This window comes from Salmo salar, chromosome ssa17 (assembly GCF_905237065.1).
Source record: "Salmo salar chromosome ssa17, Ssal_v3.1, whole genome shotgun sequence".
NCBI lineage: Eukaryota > Metazoa > Chordata > Actinopteri > Salmoniformes > Salmonidae > Salmo > Salmo salar.
Window position 1 is genome coordinate 20,649,150 of NC_059458.1, and position 24,256 is coordinate 20,673,405.

The 24,256-nt window shown below is 44.8% G+C and overlaps 4 non-coding genes across 4 annotated transcripts; all 4 read left to right on the plus strand.

Moving 5' to 3' along the window:
- The first annotated feature begins 4,154 nt into the window (after positions 1-4,154).
- Positions 4,155-4,227, plus strand: trnar-ccu (transfer RNA arginine (anticodon CCU)). Its single transcript has one exon. It is a non-coding gene; the product is annotated as a tRNA-Arg (tRNA).
- A 1,387-nt stretch (positions 4,228-5,614) lies between these two features.
- On the plus strand, positions 5,615-5,686 carry trnai-aau (transfer RNA isoleucine (anticodon AAU)). The gene has a single exon. It is a non-coding gene; the product is annotated as a tRNA-Ile (tRNA).
- Positions 5,687-7,199: 1,513 nt separating this feature from the next.
- trnar-ccu (transfer RNA arginine (anticodon CCU)) lies at positions 7,200-7,272 on the plus strand. Its single transcript has one exon. It is a non-coding gene; the product is annotated as a tRNA-Arg (tRNA).
- Positions 7,273-11,063: 3,791 nt separating this feature from the next.
- Positions 11,064-11,136, plus strand: trnar-ccu (transfer RNA arginine (anticodon CCU)). The gene has a single exon. It is a non-coding gene; the product is annotated as a tRNA-Arg (tRNA).
- Positions 11,137-24,256: the final 13,120 nt, after the last annotated feature.

A 24,256-nucleotide genomic window follows, 5' to 3' on the forward strand; every position in this document is an offset into this window, starting at 1 on the left:
CAGTGGCCAGAGACACTGGCCTCCTAAGCCATGGATTGTGATTCCTACTCTTTTCACGGAGTGGTTGAAAGCAGAGTGGTGCAGCGGAAGCGTGCTGGGCCCATAACCCAGAGGTCGATGGATCGAAACCATCCTCTGCTAAACAGTTTATTTTTAGCAATGAAGTGCGAAGAACCATTTTTTTTCTCTATATGATGGGCATGTGTAAGTGCCTTCCGTTACACATTTTTTTTACTGCTTCTATCAGTTCGTATAGGTGAAAAGGATTTCACAGTACCCCAGTGGCCTAAGACACTGGCCTCCTAAGCCATGGATTGTGGGTCTTACTCTTTTCTGGAGTGGTTGAAAGCAGAGTGGCGCAGCGGAAGCGTGCTGGGCCCATAACCCAGAGGTCGATGGATCGAAACCATCCTCTGCTAAACAGCTTATTTTTAGCAATGAAGTGCGAACAATACATTTTTTTCTCTATATCATGGGCATGTGTAAGTGCCTTCCGTTACACATTTTTTTTACTGCTTCTATCAGTTCGTATAGGTGAAAAGGATTTCACAGTACCCCAGTGGCCTATGACACTGGCCTCCTAAGCCATGGATTGTGGGTCTTACTCTTTTCTGGAGTGGTTGAAAGCAGAGTGGCGCAGCAGAAGCGTGCTGGGCCAATAACCCAGACGTCGATGGATCGAAACCATCCTCTGCTAAACAGTTTATTTTTAGCAATGAAGTGCGAACAATATTTTTTTTCTCTATATCATGGGCATGTGTAAGTGCCGTCCGTTACACCTTATTTTTACTGCTTCTATCAGTTCGTATAGGTGAAAAGGATTTCACAGTACCCCAGTGGCCTAAGACACTGGCCTCCTAAGCCATGGATTGTGGGTCTTACTCTTTTCTGCAGTGGTTGAAAGCAGAGTGGCGCAGCGGAAGCGTGCTGGGCCCATAACCCAGAGGTCGATGGATCGAAACCATCCTCTGCTAAACAGTTTATTTTTAGCAATGAAGTGCGAACAATAATTTTTTTCTCTATATCATGGGCATGTGTAAGTGCCTTCCGTTACACATTTTTTTTACTGCTTCTATCAGTTCGTATAGGTGAAAAGGATTTCACAGTACCCCAGTGGCCTAAGACACTGGCCTGCTAAGCCATGGATTGTGGGTCTTACTCTTTTCTGGAGTGGTTGAAAGCAGAGTGGCGCAGCGGAAGCGTGCTGGGCCCATAACCCAGAGATCGATGGATCGAAACCATCCTCTGCTAAACAGCTTATTTTTAGCAATGAAGTGCGAACAATTAATTTTTTTCTCTATATCATGGGCATGTGTAAGTGCCTTCCGTTACACCTTTTTTTACTGCTTCTATCAGTTCGTATAGGTGAAAAGGATTTCGCAGTACACCAGTGGCCTGAGACACTGGCCTCCTAAGCCATGGATTGTGATTCCTACTCTTTTCTGCATAGTCTAAAAGCAGAGTGGCGCAGCGGAAGCGTGCTGGGCCCATAACCCAGAGGTCGATGGATCGAAACCATCCTCTGCTAAACAGCTTATTTTTAGCAATGAAGTGCGAACAATTAATTTTTTTCTCTATATCATGGGCATGTGTAAGTGCCTTCCGTTACACCATTTTTTTTACTGCTTCTATCAGTTCGTATAGGTGAAAAGGATTTCACAGTACCCCAGTGGCCTAAGACACTGGCCTCCTAAGCCATGGATTGTGGGTCTTACTCTTTTCTGGAGTGGTTGAAAGCAGAGTGGCGCAGCGGAAGCGTGCTGGGCCCATAACCCAGAGGTCGATGGATCGAAACCATCCTCTGCTAAACAGTTTATTTCTAGCAATGATGTGTGAACACATGTTTTTTTCTCGCTATAGCATGGGCATGTGTCAGTGCCTTCCGTTACACATTTTTTTTACTGCTTCTATCTGTTCGTATAGGTGAAAAAGATTTCACAGTACACCAGTGGCCAGAGACACTGGCCTCCTAAGCCATGGATTGTGATTCCTACTCTTTTCACGGAGTGGTTGAAAGCAGAGTGGCGCAGCGGAAGCGTGCTGGGCCCATAACCCAGAGGTCGATGGATCGAAACCATCCTCTGCTAAACAGTTTATTTTTAGCAATGAAGTGCGAAGAACCATTTTTTTTCTCTATATGATGGGCATGTGTAAGTGCCTTCCGTTACACATTTTTTTTACTGCTTCTATCAGTTCGTATAGGTGAAAAGGATTTCACAGTACCCCAGTGGCCTAAGACACTGGCCTCCTAAGCCATGGATTGTGGGTCTTACTCTTTTCTGGAGTGGTTGAAAGCAGAGTGGCGCAGCGGAAGCGTGCTGGGCCCATAACCCAGAGGTCGATGGATCGAAACCATCCTCTGCTAAACAGCTTATTTTTAGCAATGAAGTGCGAACAATACATTTTTTTCTCTATATCATGGGCATGTGTAAGTGCCTTCCGTTACACATTTTTTTTACTGCTTCTATCAGTTCGTATAGGTGAAAAGGATTTCACAGTACCCCAGTGGCCTAAGACACTGGCCTCCTAAGCCATGGATTGTGGGTCTTACTCTTTTCTGGAGTGGTTGAAAGCAGAGTGGCGCAGCAGAAGCGTGCTGGGCCAATAACCCAGAGGTCGATGGATCGAAACCATCCTCTGCTAAACAGTTTATTTTTAGCAATGAAGTGCGAACAATATTTTTTTCTCTATATCATGGGCATGTGTAAGTGCCGTCCGTTACACCTTATTTTTACTGCTTCTATCAGTTCGTATAGGTCAAAAGGATTTCACAGTACCCCAGTGGCCTAAGACACTGGCCTCCTAAGCCATGGATTGTGGGTCTTACTCTTTTCTGCAGTGGTTGAAAGCAGAGTGGCGCAGCGGAAGCGTGCTGGGCCCATAACCCAGAGGTCGATGGATCGAAACCATCCTCTGCTAAACAGTTTATTTTTAGCAATGAAGTGCGAACAATAATTTTTTTCTCTATATCATGGGCATGTGTAAGTGCCTTCCGTTACACATTTTTTTACTGCTTCTATCAGTTCGTATAGGTGAAAAGGATTTCACAGTACCCCAGTGGCCTAAGACACTGGCCTGCTAAGCCATGGATTGTGGGTCTTACTCTTTTCTGGAGTGGTTGAAAGCAGAGTGGCGCAGCGGAAGCGTGCTGGGCCCATAACCCAGAGGTCGATGGATCGAAACCATCCTCTGCTAAACAGCTTATTTTTAGCAATGAAGTGCGAACAATTAATTTTTTTCTCTATATCATGGGCATGTGTAAGTGCCTTCCGTTACACCTTTTTTTACTGCTTCTATCAGTTCGTATAGGTGAAAAGGATTTCGCAGTACACCAGTGGCCTGAGACACTGGCCTCCTAAGCCATGGATTGTGATTCCTACTCTTTTCTGCATAGTCTAAAAGCAGAGTGGCGCAGCGGAAGCGTGCTGGGCCCATAACCCAGAGGTCGATGGATCGAAACCATCCTCTGCTAAACAGCTTATTTTTAGCAATGAAGTTCGAACAATTAATTTTTTTCTCTATATCATGGGCATGTGTAAGTGCCTTCCGTTACACATTTTTTTTACTGCTTCTATCAGTTCGTATAGGTGAAAAGGATTTCACAGTACCCCAGTGGCCTATGACACTGGCCTCCTAAGCCATGGATTGTGGGTCTTACTCTTTTCTGGAGTGGTTGAAAGCAGAGTGGCGCAGCGGAAGCGTGCTGGGCCCATAACCCAGAGGTCGATGGATCGAAACCATCCTCTGCTAAACAGTTTATTTCTAGCAATGATGTGTGAACACATTTTTTTTTCTCGCTATAGCATGGGCATGTGTCAGTGCCTTCCGTTACACATTTTTTTTACTGCTTCTATCTGTTCGTATAGGTGAAAAAGATTTCACAGTACACCAGTGGCCAGAGACACTGGCCTCCTAAGCCATGGATTGTGATTCCTACTCTTTTCACGGAGTGGTTGAAAGCAGAGTGGCGCAGCGGAAGCGTGCTGGGCCCAGAGGTCGATGGATCAAAACCATCCTCTGCTAAACAGTTTGTTTTTAGCATTGAAGTGCAAAGAAAAAAAATCTGCTATATCATGGGCATTTGTCAGTGCCTTCTGTTACACATTTTTTTTACTGCTTCAATGAGTTTGTACTGGTCGTAACTGAACTACAGTGCCCCAGTGGCCTAATGGATAAGGCACTGGCCTCCTAAGCCAGTGATTGTGGGTTCAAGTCCCATCTGCGGTGTTTGAAAGCAGGGTGGCGCAGCGGAAGCGTGCTGGGCCCATAACCCAGAGGTCGATGGATCGAAACCATCCTCTGCTAAACAGCTTATTTTTAGCAATGAAGTTTGAACAATTAATTTTTTTCTCTATATCATGGGCATGTGTAAGTGCCTTCCGTTACACATTTTTTTTACTGCTTCTATCAGTTCGTATAGGTGAAAAGGATTTCACAGTACCCCAGTGGCCTAAGACACTGGCCTCCTAAGCCATGGATTGTGGGTCTTACACTTTTCTGTAGTGGTTGAAAGCAGAGTGGCGCAGCGGAAGCGTGCTGGGCCCAGAGGTCGATGGATCGAAACCATCCTCTGCTAAACAGCTTATTTTTAGCAATGAAGTGCGAACAATTAATTATTTTCTCTATATCATGGGCATGTGTAAGTGCCTACCGTTACACCTTTTTTTACTGCGTCTATCAGTTCGTATAGGTGAAAAGGATTTCGCAGTACACCAGAGGCCTGAGACACTGGCCTCCTAAGCCATGGATTGCGATTCCTACTCTTTTCTGCATAGTCTAAAAGCAGAGTGGCGCAGCGGAAGCGTGCTGGGCCCATAACCCAGAGGTCGATGGATCGAAACCATCCTCTGCTAAACAGTTTATTTTTAGCAATGAAGTGCGAAGAATAATTTTTTTCTCTATATCATGGGCATGTGTAAGTGCCTTCCGTTACACCTTTTTTTTACTGCTTCTATCAGTTCGTATAGGTGAAAAGGATTTCACAGTACCCCAGTGGCCTAAGACACTGGCCTCCTAAGACATGGATTGTGGGTCTTACTCTTTTCTGGAGTGGTTGAAATCAGAGTGGAGCAGCGGAAGCGTGCTGGGCCCATAACCCAGAGGTCGATGGATCGAATCCATCCTCTGCTAAACAGTTTATTTCTAGCAATGATGTGTGAACACATTTTTTTTTCTCGCTATAGCATGGGCATGTGTCAGTGCCTTCCGTTACACATTTTTTTTACTGCTTCTATCTGTTCGTATAGGTGAAAAAGATTTCACAGTACCCCAGTGGCCTAAGACACTGGCCTCCTAAGCCATGGATTGTGGGTCTTACTCTTTTCTGGAGTGGTTGAAAGCAGAGTGGTGCAGCGGAAGCGTGCTGGGCCCATAACCCAGAGGTCGATGGATCGAAACCATCCTCTGCTAAACAGCTTATTTTTAGCAATGAAGTGCGAACAATACATTTTTTTCTCTATATCATGGGCATGTGTAAGTGCCTTCCGTTACACCTTTTTTTACTGCTTCTATCAGTTCGTATAGGTGAAAAGGATTTCACAGTACCCCAGTGGCCTAAGACACTGGCCTCCTAAGCCATGGATTGTGGGTCTTACTCTTTTCTGGAGTGGTTGAAAGCAGAGTGGCGCAGCGGAAGCGTGCTGGGCCAATAACCCAGAGGTCGATGGATCGAAACCATCCTCTGCTAAACAGTTTATTTTTAGCAATGAAGTGCGAACAATATTTTTTTTTCTCTATATCATGGGCATGTGTAAGTGCCGTCCGTTACACCTTATTTTTACTGCTTCTATCAGTTCGTATAGGTCAAAAGGATTTCACAGTACCCCAGTGGCCTAAGACACTGGCCTCCTAAGCCATGGATTGTGGGTCTTACTCTTTTCTGCAGTGGTTGAAAGCAGAGTGGCGCAGCGGAAGCGTGCTGGGCCCATAACCCAGAGGTCGATGGATCGAAACCATCCTCTGCTAAACAGCTTATTTTTAGCAATGAAGTGCGAACAATAATTTTTTTTCTCTATATCATGGGCATGTCTAAGTGCCTTCCGTTACACATTTTTTTTACTGCTTCTATCAGTTCGTATAGGTGAAAAGGATTTCACAGTACCCCAGTGGCCTAAGACACTGGCCTGCTAAGCCATGGATTGTGGGTCTTACTCTTTTCTGGAGTGGTTGAAAGCAGAGTGGCGCAGCGGAAGCGTGCTGGGCCCATAACCCAGAGGTCGATGGATCGAAACCATCCTCTGCTAAACAGCTTATTTTTAGCAATGAAGTGCGAACAATTAATTTTTTTCTCTATATCATGGGCATGTGTAAGTGCCTTCCGTTACACCTTTTTTTACTGCTTCTATCAGTTCGTATAGGTGAAAAGGATTTCGCAGTACACCAGTGGCCTGAGACACTGGCCTCCTAAGCCATGGATTGTGATTCCTACTCTTTTCTGCATAGTCTAAAAGCAGAGTGGCGCAGCGGAAGCGTGCTGGGCCCATAACCCAGAGGTCGATGGATCGAAACCATCCTCTGCTAAACAGCTTATTTTTAGCAATGAAGTTCGAACAATTAATTTTTTTCTCTATATCATGGGCATGTGTAAGTGCCTTCCGTTACACATTTTTTTTACTGCTTCTATCAGTTCGTATAGGTGAAAAGGATTTCACAGTACCCCAGTGGCCTATGACACTGGCCTCCTAAGCCATGGATTGTGGGTCTTACTCTTTTCTGGAGTGGTTGAAAGCAGAGTGGCGCAGCGGAAGCGTGCTGGGCCCATAACCCAGAGGTCGATGGATCGAAACCATCCTCTGCTAAACAGTTTATTTCTAGCAATGATGTGTGAACACATGTTTTTTCTCGCTATAGCATGGGCATGTGTCAGTGCCTTCCGTTACACATTTTTTTACTGCTTCTATCTGTTCGTATAGGTGAAAAAGATTTCACAGTACACCAGTGGCCAGAGACACTGGCCTCCTAAGCCATGGATTGTGATTCCTACTCTTTTCACGGAGTGGTTGAAAGCAGAGTGGCGCAGCGGAAGCGTGCTGGGCCCAGAGGTCGATGAATCAAAACCATCCTCTACTAAACAGTTTGTTTTTAGCATTGAAGTGCAAAGAAAAAAAATCTGCTATATCATGGGCATTTGTCAGTGCCTTCTGTTACACATTTTTTTTACTGCTTCAATGAGTTTGTACTGGTCGTAACTGAACTACAGTGCCCCAGTGGCCTAATGGATAAGGCACTGGCCTCCTAAGCCAGTGATTGTGGGTTCAAGTCCCATCTGCGGTGTTTGAAAGCAGAGTGGCGCAGCGGAAGCGTGCTGGGCCCATAACCCAGAGGTCGATGGATCGAAACCATCCTCTTCCAAACAGTTTATTTTTAGCAATGAAGTGCGAACAATAATTTTTTTTCTCTATATCATGGGCATGTGTAAGTGCCTTCCGTTACACATTTTTTTTACTGCTTCTATCAGTTCGTATAGGTGAAAAGGATTTCACAGTACCCCAGTGGCCTAAGACACTGGCCTCCTAAGCCTTGGATTGTGGGTCTTACTCTTTTCTGGAGTGGTTGAAAGCAGAGTGGCGCAGCGGAAGCGTGCTGGGCACAGAGGTCGATGGATCAAAACCATCCTCTGCTAAACAGCTTATTTTTAGCAATGAAGTTCGAACAATTATTTTTTTTCTCTATATCATGGGCATGTGTAAGTGCCTTCCGTTACACCTTTTTTTTACTGCTTCTATCAGTTCGTATAGGTGAAAAGGATTTCGCAGTACACCAGTGGCCTGAGACACTGGCCTCCTAAGCCATGGATTGTGATTCCTACTCTTTTCTGCAAAGTCTAAAAGCAGAGTGGCGCAGCGGAAGCGTGCTGGGCCCATAACCCAGAGGTCGATGGATCGAAACCATCCTCTGCTAAACAGCTTATTTTTAGCAATGAAGTTCGAACAATTAATTTTTTTCTCTATATCATGGGCATGTGTAAGTGCCTTCCGTTACACATTTTTTTTACTGCTTCTATCAGTTCGTATAGGTGAAAAGGATTTCGCAGTACACCAGTGGCCTGAGACACTGGCCTCCTAAGACATGGATTGTGATTCCTACTCTTTTCTGTATAGTCTAAAAGCAGAGTGGCGCAGCGGAAGCGTGCTGGGCCCATAACCCAGAGGTCGATGGATTGAAACCATCCTCTGCTAAACAGTTTATTTTTAGCAATGAAGTGCGAACAATACATTTTTTTCTCTATATCATGGGCATGTGTAAGTGCCTTCCGTTACACATTTTTTTTACTGCTTCTATCAGTTCGTATAGGTGAAAAGGATTTCACAGGACCCCAGTGGCCTAAGACACTGGCCTCCTAAGCCATGGATTGTGGGTCTTACTCTTTTCTGGAGTGGTTGAAAGCAGAGTGGCGCAGCGGAAGCGTGCTGGGCCCAGAGGTCGATGGATCGAAACCATCCTCTGCTAAACAGCTTATTTTTAGCAATGAAGTTCGAACAATAAATTTTTTTCTCTATATCATGGGCATGTGTAAGTGCCTTCCGTTACACCTTTTTTTTACTGCTTCTATCAGTTCGTATAGGTGAAAAGGATTTCGCAGTACACCAGTGGCCTGAGACACTGGCCTCCTAAGCCATGGATTGTGATTCCTACTCTTTTCTGCAAAGTCTAAAAGCAGAGTGGCGCAGCGGAAGCGTGCTGGGCCCATAACCCAGAGGTCGATGGATCGAAACCATCCTCTGCTAAACAGCTTATTTTTAGCAATGAAGTTCGAACAATTAATTTTTTTCTCTATATCATGGGCATGTGTAAGTGCCTTCCGTTACACATTTTTTTTACTGCTTCTATCAGTTCGTATAGGTGAAAAGGATTTCACAGTACCCCAGTGGCCTATGACACTGGCCTCCTAAGCCATGGATTGTGGGTCATACTCTTTTCTGGAGTGGTTGAAAGCAGAGTGGCGCAGCGGAAGCGTGCTGGGCCCATAACCCAGAGCTTGATGGATCGAAACCATCGTCTGCTAAACAGTTTATTTCTAGCAATGATGTGTGAACACATTTTTTTCTCGCTATAGCATGGGCATGTGTAAGTGCCTTCCGTTACACCTTTTTTACTGCTTCTATCAGTTCGTATAGGTGAAAAGGATTTCGCAGTACACCAGTGGCCTGAGACACTGGCCTCCTAAGACATGGATTGTGGGTCTTACTCTTTTCTGGATAGTCTAAAAGCAGAGTGGCGCAGCGGAGCGTGCTGGGCCCATAACCCAGAGGTCGATGGACCGAAACCATCCTCTGCTAAACAGTTTATTTTTAGCAATGAAGTGCGAACAATACATTTTTTTCTCTATATCATGGGCATGTGTAAGTGCCTTCCGTTACACATTTTTTTACTGCTTCTATCAGTTCGTATAGGTGAAAAGGATTTCACAGTACCCCAGTGGCCTAAGACACTGGCATACTAAGCCATGGATTGTGGGTCTTACTCTTTTCTGGAGTGGTTGAAAGCAGAGTGGCGCAGCGGAAGCGTGCTGGGCCCAGAGGTCGATGGATCGAAACCATCCTCTGCTAAACAGCTTATTTTTAGCAATGAAGTTCGAACAATAAATTTTTTTCTCTATATCATGGGCATGGGTAAGTGCCTTCCGTTACACATTTTTTTTACTGCTTCTATCAGTTCGTATAGGTGAAAAGGATTTCACAGTACCCCAGTGGCCTAAGACACTGGCCTCCTAAGCCATGGATTGTGATTCCTACTCTTTTCTGCATAGTCTAAAAGCAGATTGGCGCAGCGGAAGCGTGCTGGGCCCATAATCCAGAGGTCGATGGATCGAAACCATCCTCTGCTGAACAGTTTATTTTTAGCAATGAAGTGCGAACAATACATTTTTTTCTCTATATCATGGGCATGTGTATGTGCCTTCCGTTACACATTTTTTTTACTGCTTCTATCAGTTCGTATAGGTGAAAAGGATTTCACAGTACCCCAGTGGCCTAAGACACTGGCCTCCTAAGCCATGGATTGTGATTCCTACTCTTTTCTGCATAGTCTAAAAGCAGATTGGCGCAGCGGAAGCGTGCTGGGCCCATAATCCAGAGGTCGATGGATCGAAACCATCCTCTGCTGAACAGTTTATTTTTAGCAATGAAGTGCGAACAATACATTTTTTTCTCTATATCATGGGCATGTGTATGTGCCTTCCGTTACACATTTTTTTTACTGCTTCTATCAGTTCGTATAGGTGAAAAGGATTTCACAGTACCCCAGTGGCCTAAGACACTGGCCTCCTAAGCCATGGATTGTGGGTCTTACTCTTTTCTGGAGTGGTCGAAAGCAGAGTGGCGCAGCCGAAGCGTGCTGGGCCCATAACCCAGAGGTCAATGGATCGAAACCATCCTCTGCTAAACAGCTTATTTTTAGCAATGAAGTTCGAACAATTAATTTTTTTCTCTATATCATGGGCATGTGTAAGTGCCTTCCGTTACACCTTTTTTTTACTGCTTCTATCAGTTCGTATAGGTGAAAAGGATTTCACAGTACCCCAGTGGCCTAAGACACTGGCCTCCTAAGCCATGGATTGTGGGTCTTACTCTTTTCTGCAGTGGTTGAAAGCAGAGTGGCGCAGCGGAAGCGTGCTGGGCCCATAACCCAGAGGTCGATGGATCGAAACCATCCTCTGCTAAACAGTTTATTTCTAGCAATGATGTGTGAACACATTTTTTTTCTCGCTATAGCATGGGCATGTGTCAGTGCCTTCCGTTACACATTTTTTTTACTGCTTCTATCAGTTCGTATAGGTGAAAAAGATTTCACAGTACACCAGTGGCCAGAGACACTGGCCTCCTAAGCCATGGATTGTGATTCCTACTCTTTTCACGGAGTGGTTGAAAGCAGAGTGGCGCAGCGGAAGCGTGCTGGGCCCAGAGGTCGATGGATCGAAACCATCCTCTGCTAAACAGTTTGTTTTTAGCATTGAAGTGCGAAGAAAAGAAATCTGCTATATCATGGTCATTTGTCAGTGCCTTCTGTTACACATTTTTTTTACTGCTTCAATGAGTTTGTACTGGTCGTAAATGAACTACAGTGCCCCAGTGGCCTAATGGATAAGGCACTGGCCTCCTAAGCCAGTGATTGTGGGTTCAAGTCCCATCTGGGGTGTTTGAAAGCAGAGTGGCGCAGCGGAAGCGTGCTGGGCCCATAACCCAGAGGTCGATGGATTGAAACCATCCTCTGCTAAACAGTTTATTTTTAGCAATGAAGTGCGAACAATAATTTTTTTCTCTATATCATGGGCATGTGTAAGTGCCTTCCGTTACACCTTTTTTTACTGCTTCTATCAGTTCGTATAGGTGAAAAGGATTTCGCAGTACACCAGTGGCCTGAGACACTGGCCTCCTAAGACATGGATTGTGATTCCTACTCTTTTCTGTATAGTCTAAAAGCAGAGTGGCGCAGCGGAAGCGTGCTGGGCCCATAACCCAGAGGTCGATGGATCGAAACCATCCTCTGCTAAACAGTTTATTTTTAGCAATGAAGTGCGAACAATACATTTTTTTCTCTATATCATGGGCATGTGTAAGTGCCTTCCGTTACACATTTTTTTACTGCTTCTATCAGTTCGTATAGGTGAAAAGGATTTCACAGTACCCCAGTGGCCTCAAGACACTGGCCTCCTAAGCCATGGATTGTGGGTCTTACTCTTTTCTGGAGTGGTTGAAAGCAGAGTGGCGCAGCGGAAGCGTGATGGGCCCAGAGGTCGATGGATCGAAACCATCCTCTGCTAAACAGCTTATTTTTAGCAATGAAGTTCGAACAATTAATTTTTTCTCTATATCATGGGCATGTGTAAGTGCCTTCCGTTACACCTTTTTTTACTGCTTCTATCAGTTCGTATAGGTGAAAAGGATTTCGCAGTACACCAGTGGCCTGAGACACTGGCCTCCTAAGCCATGGATTGTGATTCCTACTCTTTTCTGCAAAGTCTAAAAGCAGAGTGGCGCAGCGGAAGCGTGCTGGGCCCATAACCCAGAGGTCGATGGATCGAAACCATCCTCTGCTAAACAGCTTATTTTTAGCAATGAAGTTCGAACAATTAATTTTTTTCTCTATATCATGGGCATGTGTAAGTGCCTTCCGTTACACATTTTTTTTACTGCTTCTATCAGTTCGTATAGGTGAAAAGGATTTCACAGTACCCCAGTGGCCTATGACACTGGCCTCCTAAGCCATGGATTGTGGGTCATACTCTTTTCTGGAGTGGTTGAAAGCAGAGTGGCGCAGCGGAAGCGTGCTGGGCCCATAACCCAGAGCTTGATGGATCGAAACCATCGTCTGCTAAACAGTTTATTTCTAGCAATGATGTGTGAACACATTTTTTTTTCTCGCTATAGCATGGGCATGTGTAAGTGCCTTCCGTTACACCTTTTTTTTACTGCTTCTATCAGTTCGTATAGGTGAAAAGGATTTCGCAGTACACCAGTGGCCTGAGACACTGGCCTCCTAAGACATGGATTGTGGGTCTTACTCTTTTCTGGATAGTCTAAAAGCAGAGTGGCGCAGCGGAAGCGTGCTGGGCCCATAACCCAGAGGTCGATGGACCGAAACCATCCTCTGCTAAACAGTTTATTTTTAGCAATGAAGTGCGAACAATACATTTTTTTCTCTATATCATGGGCATGTGTAAGTGCCTTCCGTTACACATTTTTTTTACTGCTTCTATCAGTTCGTATAGGTGAAAAGGATTTCACAGTACCCCAGTGGCCTATGACACTGGCCTCCTAAGCCATGGATTGTGGGTCATACTCTTTTCTGGAGTGGTTGAAAGCAGAGTGGCGCAGCGGAAGCGTGCTGGGCCCATAACCCAGAGCTTGATGGATCGAAACCATCGTCTGCTAAACAGTTTATTTCTAGCAATGATGTGTGAACACATTTTTTTTTCTCGCTATAGCATGGGCATGTGTAAGTGCCTTCCGTTACACCTTTTTTTTACTGCTTCTATCAGTTCGTATAGGTGAAAAGGATTTCGCAGTACACCAGTGGCCTGAGACACTGGCCTCCTAAGACATGGATTGTGGGTCTTACTCTTTTCTGGATAGTCTAAAAGCAGAGTGGCGCAGCGGAAGCGTGCTGGGCCCATAACCCAGAGGTCGATGGACCGAAACCATCCTCTGCTAAACAGTTTATTTTTAGCAATGAAGTGCGAACAATACATTTTTTTCTCTATATCATGGGCATGTGTAAGTGCCTTCCGTTACACATTTTTTTTACTGCTTCTATCAGTTCGTATAGGTGAAAAGGATTTCACAGTACCCCAGTGGCCTAAGACACTGGCATACTAAGCCATGGATTGTGGGTCTTACTCTTTTCTGGAGTGGTTGAAAGCAGAGTGGCGCAGCGGAAGCGTGCTGGGCCCAGAGGTCGATGGATCGAAACCATCCTCTGCTAAACAGCTTATTTTTAGCAATGAAGTTCGAACAATAAATTTTTTTCTCTATATCATGGGCATGGGTAAGTGCCTTCCGTTACACATTTTTTTTACTGCTTCTATCAGTTCGTATAGGTGAAAAGGATTTCACAGTACCCCAGTGGCCTAAGACACTGGCCTCCTAAGCCATGGATTGTGGGTCTTACTCTTTTCTGCAGTGGTTGAAAGCAGAGTGGCGCAGCGGAAGCGTGCTGGGCCCATAACCCAGAGGTCGATGGATCGAAACCATCCTCTGCTAAACAGTTTATTTTTAGCAATGAAGTGCGAACAATACATTTTTTTCTCTATATCATGGGCATGTGTAAGTGCCTTCCGTTACACATTTTTTTTACTGCTTCTATCAGTTCGTATAGGTGAAAAGGATTTCACAGTACCCCAGTGGCCTAAGACACTGGCCTCCTAAGCCATGGATTGTGGGTCTTACTCTTTTCTGGAGTGGTTGAAAGCAGAGTGGCGCAGCGGAAGCGTGATGGGCCCAGAGGTCGATGGATCGAAACCATCCTCTGCTAAACAGCTTATTTTTAGCAATGAAGTTCGAACAATTAATTTTTTTCTCTATATCATGGGCATGTGTAAGTGCCTTCCGTTACACCTTTTTTTTACTGCTTCTATCAGTTCGTATAGGTGAAAAGGATTTCGCAGTACACCAGTGGCCTGAGACACTGGCCTCCTAAGCCATGGATTGTGATTCCTACTCTTTTCTGCAAAGTCTAAAAGCAGAGTGGCGCAGCGGAAGCGTGCTGGGCCCATAACCCAGAGGTCGATGGATCGAAACCATCCTCTGCTAAACAGCTTATTTTTAGCAATGAAGTTCGAACAATTAATTTTTTTCTCTATATCATGGGCATGTGTAAGTGCCTTCCGTTACACATTTTTTTTACTGCTTCTATCAGTTCGTATAGGTGAAAAGGATTTCACAGTACCCCAGTGGCCTATGACACTGGCCTCCTAAGCCATGGATTGTGGGTCATACTCTTTTCTGGAGTGGTTGAAAGCAGAGTGGCGCAGCGGAAGCGTGCTGGGCCCATAACCCAGAGCTTGTTGGATCGAAACCATCGTCTGCTAAACAGTTTATTTCTAGCAATGATGTGTGAACACATTTTTTTTTCTCGCTATAGCATGGGCATGTGTAAGTGCCTTCCGTTACACCTTTTTTTTACTGCTTCTATCAGTTCGTATAGGTGAAAAGGATTTCGCAGTACACCAGTGGCCTGAGACACTGGCCTCCTAAGACATGGATTGTGGGTCTTACTCTTTTCTGGATAGTCTAAAAGCAGAGTGGCGCAGCGGAAGCGTGCTGGGCCCATAACCCAGAGGTCGATGGATCGAAACCATCCTCTGCTAAACAGTTTATTTTTAGCAATGAAGTGCGAACAATACATTTTTTTCTCTATATCATGGGCATGTGTAAGTGCCTTCCGTTACACATTTTTTTTACTGCTTCTATCAGTTCGTATAGGTGAAAAGGATTTCACAGTACCCCAGTGGCCTAAGACACTGGCATACTAAGCCATGGATTGTGGGTCTTACTCTTTTCTGGAGTGGTTGAAAGCAGAGTGGCGCAGCGGAAGCGTGCTGGGCCCAGAGGTCGATGGATCGAAACCATCCTCTGCTAAACAGCTTATTTTTAGCAATGAAGTTCGAACAATTAATTTTTTTCTCTATATCATGGGCATGGGTAAGTGCCTGCCGTTACACATTTTTTTTACTGCTTCTATCAGTTCGTATAGGTGAAAAGGATTTCACAGTACCCCAGTGGCCTAAGACACTGGCCTCCTAAGCCATGGATTGTGATTCCTACTCTTTTCTGCAAAGTCTAAAAGCAGAGTGGCGCAGCGGAAGCGTGCTGGGCCCATAACCCAGAGGTCGAAGGATCGAAACCATCCTCTGCTAAACAGCTTATTTTTAGCAATGAAGTTCGAACAATTAATTTTTTTCTCTATATCATGGGCATGTGTAAGTGCCTTCCGTTACACATTTTTTTTACTGCTTCTATCAGTTCGTATAGGTGAAAAGGATTTCACAGTACCCCAGTGGCCTAAGACACTGGCCTCCTAAGCCATGGATTGTGGGTCTTACTCTTTTCTGGAGTGGTTGAAAGCAGAGTGGCGCAGCGGAAGCGTGCTGGGCCCATAACCCAGAGGTTGTTGGATCGAAACCATCGTCTGCTAAACAGTTTATTTCTAGCAATGATGTGTGAACACATTTTTTTTTCTCGCTATAGCATGGGCATGTGTAAGTGCCTTCCGTTACACCTTTTTTTTACTGCTTCTATCAGTTCGTATAGGTGAAAAGGATTTCACAGTACCCCAGTGGCCTAAGACACTGGCCTCCTAAGCCATGGATTGTGGGTCTTACTCTTTTCTGGAGTGGTTGAAAGCAGAGTGGCGCAGCGGAAGCGTGCTGGGCCCATAACCCAGAGGTCAAATGATCGAAACCATCCTCTGCTAAACAGCTTATTTTTAGCAATGAAGTTCGAACAATTAATTTTTTTCTCTATATCATGGGCATGTGTAAGTGCCTTCCGTTACACATTTTTTTTACTGCTTCTATCAGTTCGTATAGGTGAAAAGGATTTCACTGTACCCCAGTGGCCTAAGACACTGGCCTCCTAAGCCATGGATTGTGGGTCTTACTCTTTTCTGCAGTGGTTGAAAGCAGAGTGGCGCAGCGGAAGCGTGCTGGGCCCATAACCCAGAGGTCGATGGATCGAAACCATCCTCTGCTAAACAGTTTATTTTTAGCAATGAAGTGCGAACAATAATTTTTTTCTCTATATCATGGGCATGTGTAAGTGCCTTCCGTTACACCTTTTTTTACTGCTTCTATCAGTTCGTATAGGTGAAAAGGATTTCGCAGTACACCAGTGGCCTGAGACACTGGCCTCCTAAGACATGGATTGTGATTCCTACTCTTTTCTGCATAGTCTAAAAGCAGAGTGGCGCAGCGGAAGCGTGCTGGGCCCATAACCCAGAGGTCGATGGATCGAAACCATCCTCTGCTAAACAGTTTATTTTTAGCAATGAAGTGCGAACAATACATTTTTTTCTCTATATCATGGGCATGTGTAAGTGCCTCCCGTTACACATTTTTTTCACTGCTTCTATCAGTTCGTATAGGTGAAAAGGATTTCACAGTACCCCAGTGGCCTAAGACACTGGCCTCCTAAGCCATGGATTGTGGGTCTTACTCTTTTCTGGATAGTCTAAAAGCAGAGTGGCGCAGCGGAAGCGTGCTGGGCCCATAACCCAGAGGTCGATGGACCGAAACCATCCTCTGCTAAACAGTTTATTTTTAGCAATGAAGTGCGAACAATATTTTTTTTTCTCTATATCATGGGCATGTGTAAGTGCCTTCCGTTGCACATTTTTTTTACTGCTTCTATCAGTTCGTATAGGTGAAAAGGATTTCACAGTACCCCAGTGGCCTAAGACACTGGCCTCCTAAGCCATGGATTGTGGGTCTTACTCTTTTCTGGAGTGGTTGAAAGCAGAGTGGCGCAGCGGAAGCGTGCTGGGCCCATAACCCAGAGGTCAAATGATCGAAACCATCCTCTGCTAAACAGCTTATTTTTAGCAATGAAGTTCGAACAATTAATTTTTTTCTCTATATCATGGGCATGTGTAAGTGCCTTCTGTTACACATTTTTTTTACTGCTTCTATCAGTTCGTATAGGTGAAAACGATTTCACTGTACCCCAGTGGCCTAAGACACTGGCCTCCTAAGCCATGGATTGTGGGTCTTACTCTTTTCTGCAGTGGTTGAAAGCAGAGTGGCGCAGCGGAAGCGTGCTGGGCCCATAAACCAGAGGTCGATGGATCGAAACCATCCTCTGCTAAACAGTTTATTTTTAGCAATGAAGTGCGAACAATAATTTTTTTTCTCTATATCATGGGCATGTGTAAGTGCCTTCCGTTACACCTTTTTTTTACTGCTTCTATCAGTTCGTATAGGTGAAAAGGATTTCGCAGTACACCAGTGGCCTGAGACACTGGCCTCCTAAGACATGGATTGTGATTCCTACTCTTTTCTGCATAGTCTAAAAGCAGAGTGGCGCAGCGGAAGCGTGCTGGGCCCATAACCCAGAGATCGATGGATCGAAACCATCCTCTGCTAAACAGTTTATTTTTAGCAATGAAGTGCGAACAATACATTTTTTTCTCTATATCATGGGCATGTGTAAGTGCCTCCCGTTACACATTTTTTTCACTGCTTCTATCAGTTCGTATAGGTGAAAAGGATTTCACAGTACCCCAGTGGCCTAAGACACTGGCCTCCTAAGCCATGGATTGTGGGTCTTACTCTTTTCTGGATAGTCTAAAAGCAGAGTGGCGCAGCGGAAGCGTGCTGGGCCCATAACCCAGAGGTCGATGGACCGAAACCATCCTCTGCTAAACAGTTTATTTTTAGCAATGAAGTGCGAACAATACATTTTTTTCTCTATATCATGGGCATGTGTAAGTGCCTTCCGTTACACATTTTTTTTACTGCTTCTATCAGTTCGTATAGGTGAAAAGGATTTCACAGTACCCCAGTGGCCTAAGACACTGGCATACTAAGCCATGGATTGTGGGTCTTACTCTTTTCTGGAGTGGTTGAAAGCAGAGTGGCGCAGCGGAAGCGTGCTGGGCCCAGAGGTCGATGGATCGAAACCATCCTCTGCTAAACAGCTTATTTTTAGCAATGAAGTTCGAACAATTAATTTTTTTCTCTATATCATGGGCATGGGTAAGTGCCTTCCGTTACACATTTTTTTTACTGCTTCTATCAGTTCGTATAGGTGAAAAGGATTTCACAGTACCCCAGTGGCCTAAGACACTGGCCTCCTAAGCCATGGATTGTGGGTCTTACTCTTTTCTGCAGTGGTTGAAAGCAGAGTGGCGCAGCGGAAGCGTGCTGGGCCCATAACCCAGAGGTCGATGGATCGAAAACATCCTCTGCTAAACAGTTTATTTTTAGCAATGAAGTGCGAACAATAATTTTTTTTCTCTATATCATGGGCATGTGTAAGTGCCTTCCGTTACACCTTTTTTTACTGCTTCTATCAGTTCGTATAGGTGAAAAGGATTTCGCAGTACACCAGTGGCCTGAGACACTGGCCTCCTAAGACATGGATTGTGATTCCTACTCTTTTCTGTATAGTCTAAAAGCAGAGTGGCGCAGCGGAAGCGTGCTGGGCCCATAACCCAGAGGTCGATGGACCGAAACCATCCTCTGCTAAACAGTTTATTTTTAGCAATGAAGTGCGAACAATACATTTTTTTCTCTATATCATGGGCATGTGTAAGTGCCTTCCGTTACACATTTTTTTTACTGCTTCTATCAGTTCGTATAGGTGAAAAGGATTTCACAGTACCCCAGTGGCCTAAGACACTGGCATACTAAGCCATGGATTGTGGGTCTTACTCTTTTCTGGAGTGGTTGAAAGCAGAGTGGCGCAGCGGAAGCGTGCTGGGCCCAGAGGTCGATGGATCGAAACCATCCTCTGCTAAACAGCTTATTTTTAGCAATGAAGTTCGAACAATTAATTTTTTTCTCTATATCATGGGCATGGGTAAGTGCCTTCCGTTACACATTTTTTTTACTGCTTCTATCAGTTCGTATAGGTGAAAAGGATTTCACAGTACCCCAGTGGCCTAAGACACTGGCCTCCTAAGCCATGGATTGTGGGTCTTACTCTTTTCTGCAGTGGTTGAAAGCAGAGTGGCGCAGCGGAAGCGTGCTGGGCCCATAACGCAGAGGTCGATGGATCGAAACCATCCTCTGCTAAACAGTTTATTTTTAGCAATGAAGTGCGAACAATATTTTTTTTTCTCTATATCATGGGCATGTGTAAGTGCCTTCCGTTGCACATTTTTTTTACTGCTTCTATCAGTTCGTATAGGTGAAAAGGATTTCACAGTACCCCAGTGGCCTAAGACACTGGCCTCCTAAGCCATGGATTGTGGGTCTTACTCTTTTCTGGAGTGGTTGAAAGCAGAGTGGCGCAGCGGAAGCGTGCTGGGCCCATAACCCAGAGGTCAAATGATCGAAACCATCCTCTGCTAAACAGCTTATTTTTAGCAATGAAGTTCGAACAATTAATTTTTTTCTCTATATCATGGGCATGTGTAAGTGCCTTCTGTTACACATTTTTTTACTGCTTCTATCAGTTCGTATAGGTGAAAACGATTTCACTGTACCCCAGTGGCCTAAGACACTGGCCTCCTAAGCCATGGATTGTGGGTCTTACTCTTTTCTGCAGTGGTTGAAAGCAGAGTGGCGCAGCGGAAGCGTGCTGGGCCCATAACCCAGAGGTCGATGGATCGAAACCATCCTCTGCTAAACAGTTTATTTTTAGCAATGAAGTGCGAACAATATTTTTTTTTCTCTATATCATGGGCATGTGTAAGTGCCTTCCGTTGCACATTTTTTTTACTGCTTCTATCAGTTCGTATAGGTGAAAAGGATTTCACAGTACCCCAGTGGCCTAAGACACTGGCCTCCTAAGCCATGGATTGTGGGTCTTACTCTTTTCTGGAGAGGTTGAAAGCAGAGTGGCGCAGCGGAAGCGTGCTGGGCCCATAACCCAGAGGTCGATGGATCGAAAACATCCTCTGCTAAACAGTTTATTTTTAGCAATGAAGTGCGAACAATAATTTTTTTTCTCTATATCATGGGCATGTGTAAGTGCCTTCCGTTACACCTTTTTTTTACTGCTTCTATCAGTTCGTATAGGTGAAAAGGATTTCGCAGTACACCAGTGGCCTGAGACACTGGCCTCCTAAGACATGGATTGTGATTCCTACTCTTTTCTGTATAGTCTAAAAGCAGAGTGGCGCAGCGGAAGCGTGCTGGGCCCATAACCCAGAGGTCGATGGATCGAAACCATCCTCTGCTAAACAGTTTATTTTTAGCAATGAAGTGCGAACAATACATTTTTTTCTCTATATCATGGGCATGTGTAAGTGCCTTCCGTTACACATTTTTTTTACTGCTTCTATCAGTTCGTATAGGTGAAAAGGATTTCACAGTACCCCAGTGGCCTAAGACACTGGCCTCCTAAGCCATGGATTGTGGGTCTTACTCTTTTCTGGAGTGGTTGAAAGCAGAGTGGCGCAGCGGAAGCGTGATGGGCCCAGAGGTCGATGGATCGAAACCATCCTCTGCTAAACAGCTTATTTTTAGCAATGAAGTTCGAACAATTAATTTTTTTCTCTATATCATGGGCATGTGTAAGTGCCTTCCGTTACACCTTTTTTTTACTGCTTCTATCAGTTCGTATAGGTGAAAAGGATTTCGCAGTACACCAGTGGCCTGAGACACTGGCCTCCTAAGCCATGGATTGTGATTCCTACTCTTTTCTGCAAAGTCTAAAAGCAGAGTGGCGCAGCGGAAGCGTGCTGGGCCCATAACCCAGAGGTCGATGGATCGAAACCATCCTCTGCTAAACAGCTTATTTTTAGCAATGAAGTTCGAACAATTAATTTTTTTCTCTATATCATGGGCATGTGTAAGTGCCTTCCGTTACACATTTTTTTTACTGCTTCTATCAGTTCGTATAGGTGAAAAGGATTTCACAGTACCCCAGTGGCCTATGACACTGGCCTCCTAAGCCATGGATTGTGGGTCATACTCTTTTCTGGAGTGGTTGAAAGCAGAGTGGCGCAGCGGAAGCGTGCTGGGCCCATAACCCAGAGCTTGATGGATCGAAACCATCGTCTGCTAAACAGTTTATTTCTAGCAATGATGTGTGAACACATTTTTTTTTCTCGCTATAGCATGGGCATGTGTAAGTGCCTTCCGTTACACCTTTTTTTTACTGCTTCTATCAGTTCGTATAGGTGAAAAGGATTTCGCAGTACACCAGTGGCCTGAGACACTGGCCTCCTAAGACATGGATTGTGGGTCTTACTCTTTTCTGGATAGTCTAAAAGCAGAGTGGCGCAGCGGAAGCGTGCTGGGCCCATAACCCAGAGGTCGATGGACCGAAACCATCCTCTGCTAAACAGTTTATTTTTGCAATGAAGTGCGAACAATACATTTTTTTCTCTATATCATGGGCATGTGTAAGTGCCTTCCGTTACACATTTTTTTTACTGCTTCTATCAGTTCGTATAGGTGAAAAGGATTTCACAGTACCCCAGTGGCCTAAGACACTGGCATACTAAGCCATGGATTGTGGGTCTTACTCTTTTCTGGAGTGGTTGAAAGCAGAGTGGCGCAGCGGAAGCGTGCTGGGCCCAGAGGTCGATGGATCGAAACCATCCTCTGCTAAACAGCTTATTTTTAGCAATGAAGTTCGAACAATTAATTTTTTTCTCTATATCATGGGCATGGGTAAGTGCCTTCCGTTACACATTTTTTTTACTGCTTCTATCAGTTCGTATAGGTGAAAAGGATTTCACAGTACCCCAGTGGCCTAAGACACTGGCCTCCTAAGCCATGGATTGTGGGTCTTACTCTTTTCTGGAGAGGTTGAAAGCAGAGTGGCGCAGCGGAAGCGTGCTGGGCCCATAACCCAGAGGTCGATGGATCGAAAACATCCTCTGCTAAACAGTTTATTTTTAGCAATGAAGTGCGAACAATACATTTTTTTCTCTATATCATGGGCATGTGTAAGTGCCTTCCGTTACACATTTTTTTTTACTGCTTCTATCAGTTCGTATAGGTGAAAAGGATTTCACAGTACCCCAGTGGCCTAAGACACTGGCCTCCTAAGCCATGGATTGTGGGTCTTACTCTTTTCTGGAGTGGTTGAAAGCAGAGTGGCGCAGCGGAAGCGTGCTGGGCCCATAACCCAGAGGTCAAATGATCGAAACCATCCTCTGCTAAACAGCTTATTTTTAGCAATGAAGTTCGAACAATTAATTTTTTTCTCTATATCATGGGCATGTGTAAGTGCCTTCTGTTACACATTTTTTTTACTGCTTCTATCAGTTCGTATAGGTGAAAACGATTTCACTGTACCCCATTGGCCTAAGACACTGGCCTCCTAAGCCATGGATTGTGGGTCTTACTCTTTTCTTCAGTGGTTGAAAGCAGAGTGGCGCAGCGGAAGCGTGCTGGGCCCATAACCCAGAGGTCGATGGATCGAAACCATCCTCTGCTAAACAGTTTATTTTTAGCAATGAAGTGCGAACAATAATTTTTTTTCTCTATATCATGGGCATGTGTAAGTGCCTTCCGTTACACCTTTTTTTTACTGCTTCTATCAGTTCGTATAGGTGAAAAGGATTTCGCAGTACACCAGTGGCCTGAGACACTGGCCTCCTAAGACATGGATTGTGATTCCTACTCTTTTCTGCATAGTCTAAAAGTAGAGTGGCGCAGCGGAAGCGTGCTGGGCCCATAATCCAGAGGTCGATGGATCGAAACCATCCTCTGCTGAACAGTTTATTTTTAGCAATGAAGTGCGAACAATACATTTTTTTCTCTATATCATGGGCATGTGTAAGTGCCTTCCGTTACACATTTTTTTTACTGCTTCTATCAGTTCGTATAGGTGAAAAGGATTTCACAGTACCCCAGTGGCCTAAGACACTGGCCTCCTAAGCCATGGATTGTGGGTCTTACTCTTTTCTGGAGTGGTTGAAAGCAGAGTGGCGCAGCGGAAGCGTGCTGGGCCCATAACCCAGAGGGCGATGGATCGAAACCATCCTCTGCTAAACAGCTTATTTTTAGCAATGAAGTGCGAACAATTAATTTTTTTCTCTATATCATGGGCATGTGTAAGTGCCTTCCGTTACACCTTTTTTTTTACTGCTTCTATCAGTTCGTATAGGTGAAAAGGATTTCGCAGTACACCAGTGGCCTGAGACACTGGCCTCCTAAGACATGGATTATGATTCCTACTCTTTTCTGCATAGTTTAAAAGCAGAGTGGCGCAGCGGAAGCGTGCTGGGCCCATAACCCAGAGGTCGATGGATCGAAAACATCCTCTGCTAAACAGTTTATTTTTAGCAATGAAGTGCGAACAATACATTTTTTTCTCTATATCATGGGCATGTGTAAGTGCCTTCCGTTACACATTTTTTTACTGCTTCTATCAGTTCGTATAGGTGAAAAGGATTTCACAGTACCCCAGTGGCCTAAGACACTGGCCTCCTAAGCCATGGATTGTGGGTCTTACTCTTTTCTGGAGTGGTTGAAAGCAGAGTGGCGCAGCGGAAGCGTGCTGGGCCCATAACCCAGAGGTCAAATGATCGAAACCATCCTCTGCTAAACAGCTTATTTTTAGCAATGAAGTTCGAACAATTAATTTTTTCTCTATATCATGGGCATGTGTAAGTGCCTTCTGTTACACATTTTTTTTACTGCTTCTATCAGTTCGTATAGGTGAAAACGATTTCACTGTACCCCAGTGGCCTAAGACACTGGCCTCCTAAGCCATGGATTGTGGGTCTTACTCTTTTCTGCAGTGGTTGAAAGCAGAGTGGCGCAGCGGAAGCGTGCTGGGCCCATAACCCAGAGGTCGATGGATCGAAACCATCCTCTGCTAAACAGTTTATTTTTAGCAATGAAGTGCGAACAATAATTTTTTTTCTCTATATCATGGGCATGTGTAAGTGCCTTCCGTTACACCTTTTTTTTACTGCTTCTATCAGTTCGTATAGGTGAAAAGGATTTCGCAGTACCCCAGTGGCCTAAGACACTGGCCTCCTAAGCCATGGATTGTGGGTCTTACTCTTTTCTGGAGTGGTTGAAAGCAGAGTGGCGCAGCGGAAGCGTGCTGGGCCCATAACCCAGAGGGCGATGGATCGAAACCATCCTCTGCTAAACAGCTTATTTTTAGCAATGAAGTGCGAACAATTA